The following is a 6,252-nucleotide window of genomic DNA, read 5'->3' on the forward strand; positions in this document are numbered from 1 at the left end:
CGATTTTTTTAAACTGAATATATCCTAATGATTTTTGGCATAAAAGAAAACCCATACAATGTACTGTCTACAAATATACTTGTGTATTCAAATGTATTCAATTAATCATTTTTAGAATACTTCACATAAGTAAATTAACCTTAACATGTTCTCAGAGAATATTAAAAACTTAATGTCAAAATGTCTTGTGGACATGATATCCATTTGCTTGCAACTGAGAAATACATTCAGGAAGAAAACACATTTTACTCAAAAATATTTATGGTTTTATTAATATTTACAGAAGATACTAATACAAAGTGAAAATGGTCAAAATTAACAGCACATGAGCACATTACCTAATCTTACAACAAATATAGAGTGGTGCAGGGATGACATCAGAACCTGGAAGACTAATTATCACTGCTTCCTTCAAGATTTTCTTATGGGGTTTTATTTTATTCATTTAAGAATAAAATAAAGCCTGTGCTAAAAATAGCTTGATAGTACTTTGTTCTATAACAAACTACACACACCCATATCAAAAATGCAAATTTTGAGGCAGTTATTTTATTTATTTAAACTGTATTTTTGATAAATATTTGATATCTAGGCAGTTTGGGGTGCGAGTGTGTGTAGTTTAAGTTGTAAAACAAAACATTCAAGTATCAAGTTATGTTTACCACAGGATTAATTTTACTCAAATTAAAAACCTCACTATAAAACCACATAGGAAACAAAATTAACAGGCCTATACCTCTTTTTTCTTGTTCTGAAACCTCAGTTCTGCTAACTTAGAATTAATGGCCTGGCCCAACTGTCCAGAAGTTGCCTTTTCATGGTGTTTTTTTTTTTTTTTTTGACAGCATCTGCAAAACAAAACAAGAAAGAAGATGAAAAACATTTGGATTAGTAGGCAGCCTACTCAACAACCACTTTCAAGGCCCAGAAAGATAGTAAAGACATACTTAAAGTAGTCCATGTGACTCCAGTGGTTTTACCTCAATTTTATGAAGTCAAGTTACTGCTTTGTTTGCACAAAGACAATAATTTACCACTTTATTTGCAAAATATGAATCTCTACTAAAGCACCAAGACGCATGCATGTTGTGTTGAAGTCAGATCAGACATAAATAAAGTTTTTTGCATTGATGTCTTTCCTACCTTACTGTTAGAAGGTAGTAGTTGCTTAGGCTATTGGAGGGACAGAAAGCTCTCAGATTTCACAGTTGTGGATTGTGCTGGGCAAAAGGAGTCAGAATGCGCACAGGCAAATTTTGATCTACAGGCAAAATTAATGCAAACATAATCTGTTATGTTTTAAAAGAATGTTTGGTTAACTGTTGGGGAAAAACATTTCATGTGTAACATTATTAGATCCGTGCATTACAGTAGGTCTATATATTTACTATAGGCCATCTGTCACATTACTATTAAACAGTCACTGACTGCTCTTGACTAAACTGTTTTTGTAGTTTTAAAAAACTATTTGTGATGAATACACTAGTAGTAGGGGTGCTCAACCCTGTTCCTGGAGATCTACCTTCCTGCAGAGTTCAGCTCCAACCCAACACAAAGACACCTGAACCAACTAATTAGGATCTGAAGGAGCACTGGATAATTACAGACAGGTGTGTTTGATATGAGTTGGAGCTAAACTCTGCAGGAAGGTAGGTCTCCAGGAACAGGGTTGGGCACCCCTGCACTAAAGTGATTTCTACATTTGATTTTCTTACCTGAATGCTTCTAGGGCTGCCACTAACCGATTATTTTTATTTAGACTAATCTAACAATTATTTTTTTGATTAGTCAACTATTACTATTATTATTAGTCAATACAGTTAGGATATGTCGAAAAACTCCCATCTTGTCTTCTACAGAATGCAGAACATTTCAGAGTATTTACAAGGTGAACATACAAAGAAGATCAAATACCCTTTACATAAAAAATGTAAAACAGCATTGTAGGACAATTTTGAAATTTAAGACGAAAACGAGATGGGAGCTTTTCGACATACCCTAACTGTATAGACCCGGATTACACAGACTATGCATGTGCATCGCAGGTACATTTATTTTCTAAAAAATAACTCTCATCAATCTTAAAAGGATGAAGCTCTCTTATGTCTCTGACCTTTTAACATCTACATAAAACATTCTTTTACACACACACAAAAAAATAACATGATGATCACCTCCTTACACAAGTAAGCTTCTATGTCATGAACTCCAAAGTTGGTTTAGGTTCTGCAATGAAAAACACAGACATCAGTGGTTTAATTAAAATGTGAACAAATCATTACACTGTTGTTGCATCAAAATGTGAAGAAAACAGGCAGGAGACAACAGAAACATGTATTTTCTACAAATAACTTGCATCAATCTCAAAAGAATCAATACCTCACCTATGTCTCTGGCTCATCTACATGAAACTTTTTTTACTCTTAGACAAAAAAAAAAAAAATAATAATAATAATAATAACAACATGACATTATGACCTTTACTTGCCTTAAACCATCTTTCCCTCTCTTATGAAGAAGCTGAGAAGATTGCCTCCTCACACAATTACGGTTCTGTGTTGTTAACTCCAAAGTTGGTTTGAATTCTGCAATGAAAAACACAGACTTCAATGATTTAATTAAAATGTGAACAAGTCATCATACTATTGTTGCATCAAAATCATGCAGAAGACAATGGAAACATTTTATTTTCTACAAATAACTCATATCAATCAAAAAATAATTAATCTATCCTGTCTCTGGCTTTGAACATCTACATAAAACATTTTTACTCTTAGACAAAGAAAAAAAAATAATAATAAAGATCACATTAAATTATTACCTTTACTTGCCTTAAATTGTCTTTCCCTCTGAAGAAGCTCAGAAAATCGCCTCCTCACACAAGTAGGCTTCTGTGGTGTTAGCCTCAAAGTTGGTTTGAGTTCTACAAAAAAACGGACATCAGTGGTTTAAATAAAATGTGTCATCATACTGTTGTTGCATCAAAATGTGAAGTAACCAGGCAGGAGGAGACAACAGAAACATGTATTTTCTAAAAACAAACTCCCATTAATCCTGAAAGAATGAAGCTCTGGCTTTCAATCTCTAAAAAAATGCAACCATTATTTTACTAATAGTCAAAAAAAGTTATATTATATGGAATTATGACCTTTACTTGCCTTATACCGTCTTTCCCTCTCCTCTGAGGAAGCTGAGACTATCGCCTCCGCACACACGCGGTCTTCCGTGCCGTTAACTCCCGCCGCGGGCACAATGAAGACTCAAAGCTCAACAAGTCTGAAATATTACATAGAAAACATTATTTTCAACAATTAAAACTTAATCAGCCTCAAAATACTTAGGGAAGTCTTCATTACACGACGCTGTTTTCTAGGAAACTACTTTAAGTTTAATCGCGAAAAAAAAGTTTAACATGTACATATGTTAATAACCCTCTATTAACACCAATATCTAATGTAAATATGACAATAAACTCACAGAAGTGGTACTTAAGATATCTCTTCCGTTCAGTAGAAAAGGCCGTTAAGACTATTTCTGAGGGGAAAACCGCGTCAGCGTATTTTCCAATAAAAGCTCTTTTCCGACTTTTCCCGCGTTCCATGAAGTCTCAAAATAATTCCGGACACACATTATGAATGATGACTTTACATTTTTGATCTTTACTTAACGAAAATCGTCCTTCACTCGCTTCCATCTGCAAACGCTGAGAAAATGGCCGCTTCTCGCACTAGTCACGTCTAGTGAACACGACGTGCGTGCTCTCTCTCGGGTCTGCATTCCTAACCCACCGCTGGGTTATAGACCAGTTATAGACCAGTTTTTAACCCAAATTGGGTTAAATCAATCCAGAATACATATTTACAGGTTTTTTTTTTGCATTCTGGTAAAATACAGATGTTATGATAAAGCCCGACTTTCATATATTTTAGATCAACACACAACTGAAGTAGTTTCAAGCCTTTTATTGTTTTAATATTGATGATTTTGGCATACAGCTCATGAAAACCCCAAATTCCTATCTCAAAAATAGCATATTTCATCCGACCAAAAAAAAGAAAAGTGTTTTTAATACAAAAAAAGTCAACCTTCAAATAATTATGTTTTTTTTTTACTTGGTCGGGAATCCTTTTGCAGAAATGACTGCTTGCGTGGCATGGAGGCAATCAGCCTGTGGCACTGCTGATGTTATGGAGGCCCAGGATGCACCGATAGCACCTTAAGCTCATCCAGAGTGTTTCTTGCGTCTTCAACTTTCTCTTCACAATTCCCACAGATTTCTATGGGGTTCAGGTCAGGAGAGTTGGCAGGCCAATTGAGCACAGTAATACCATGTTCAGTAAACCATTTACCAGTGGTTTTGGCACTGTGAGCAGGTGCCAATGAAAAATGAAATCTTCATCTCCAAAAGCTGCAAATAGCTGAATGGCACCCCAACCATCACTGACTGTGGTTTTTTTTGACACTGGACTTCAGGCATTTTGGCAATTCCCCAGTCTTCCTCCAGACTCTGGCACCTTGATTTCGAATGACATGCAAAATTTGCTTTTCCTAAAAAAAGTACTTTGGACCACTGAGCAACAGTCCAGTGCTGCTTCTCTGTAAGCCCAGGTCAGGACTTAATGCCGCTGTTTCTGGTTCAAAAGTCTTGACCTGGGGAATGCGGCACCTGTAGCCCATTTCCTAAAACACGCCTGTACACGGTGGCTCTGGACTTTTCTACTCCAGACTCAGTCCATGTATACTGCTTATTGTTACAGGTCCCCCAAGGTCTGGAATCGGTCCTTCTCCACAACTCTTCCTCAGGGTCCGGCAATTCTGCAACTTTTTTTTGTTTTTCTTCATTTCCCACTGAGGTGCCTTGAAAGCACTGGGAACAGCCTAGTCAGAAATTTCTTTCTGTGTCTTACCCTCTTGGACGTGTTATTCTTACAGTACAGGTGACGCATGATTGCGGTTTTGAGTAATGAACCAGGCACTTTTTTTCAGGAATCTTTTGCATTTTATTTTATGATTATGATTAGGTTAATAGCTCCTTTAGAGAACCTTTTCATGATATGCTAAAGAAGGAATTTTGGGTTTTCATCGACTGTATGCCAAAATCATCAATATTAAAACAATAAATTGCTTGAAACTACTTCAGTTGTGAAATAAATGAATCTAAAATATATGAAAGTCTAATGTTTATCATACATTACAGAAAATGAACTTTATCACAATATGCTAATTTTTTTTTTGGACCTGGTGCCCATACAGATGTTATGGAAGCCTATATATATATAAGTAAACAATTTTGCTTCTGCCAATAAAAAAAAAAAAAAAAAAAAAAAAAAAAATATTGCGACTTTTTCTCTCACAATTCTGACTTTTCCTTGAGAGAAATTGTGAGATATAAAAATCGCAATATTTTTTTTTTTTTTTGAAAATTTTTATCAGAATTCTGACTTTATTGATCGCAATTGCGACTTTATATCTCGCAATTCTGACTTTATAACTCGCAACTGTGAGTTTATAACAGGCAATTCTAACTTTTGTTTCTCTTCATTTGCGACACAAAGCACCACAGTAAACCACGGGACGTGATTCTTACAGTACGGTGACGCATTGCTGCCACACATTTTTTCACATTTTATTTTATGTACGTCCACAGTAACAACAACAACAAAAAACAAAAACGTTACAAATTGCTTAAATACAGGGTGCGCTGTCGCATCTATAGACATAAACAAACTGTGATAATAATAATAATAATATAATAATAATAATAATTATTATTATTATTATTATTATTATTAATTATTATTGTTATTATTATTGTTTATTATAAAATCTTATTTAAGATTATCAACATTTCGGAAAAATCGACTCTGGGCTTGGAATATTTATTTGAAACACTTAAGATTGATGTCGAAATACCAGCTGAAAGAAATAAAGATATTTTATAATAATAATAAAAATAATAATAATAATAATAAATAATAATAATAATAATAATAATAATTATTATTATTATTATTATTATTATTTCGTTTTGTTTGAGAAACGGAAAAACGTAAATTAAGATTTTTGTTCGTGGGTAAAACAAATGAGCTTATTGCTTTAATGTTTGTTTAACATGCGTGGGTGGCCCTGATACTTAGTCTGGTTATATATAAATTATACATTATTTATTATATATTATTAAATTATATCTTTAGCTGAATCAAGCCGCACATCGGGTTGTTCTTCTGGGTTGAAATCCAGACTTTATACTGT

The 6,252-nt window shown here is 34.1% G+C and overlaps 1 long non-coding RNA gene across 1 annotated transcript; it reads right to left on the bottom strand.

Annotated features, from left to right (window-relative positions):
- Positions 1-812: 812 nt before the first annotated feature.
- On the bottom strand, positions 813-2,222 carry LOC127159332 (uncharacterized). Its single transcript, XR_007826418.1, has 2 exons — positions 1,144-2,222; positions 813-848 (listed from the first exon to the last, which is right to left on the bottom strand). It is a non-coding gene; the product is annotated as an uncharacterized LOC127159332 (long non-coding RNA).
- Positions 2,223-6,252: the final 4,030 nt, after the last annotated feature.

This window comes from Labeo rohita, unplaced genomic scaffold, assembly GCF_022985175.1.
Source record: "Labeo rohita strain BAU-BD-2019 unplaced genomic scaffold, IGBB_LRoh.1.0 scaffold_208, whole genome shotgun sequence".
NCBI classification, from domain to species: Eukaryota; Metazoa; Chordata; class Actinopteri; order Cypriniformes; family Cyprinidae; genus Labeo; species Labeo rohita.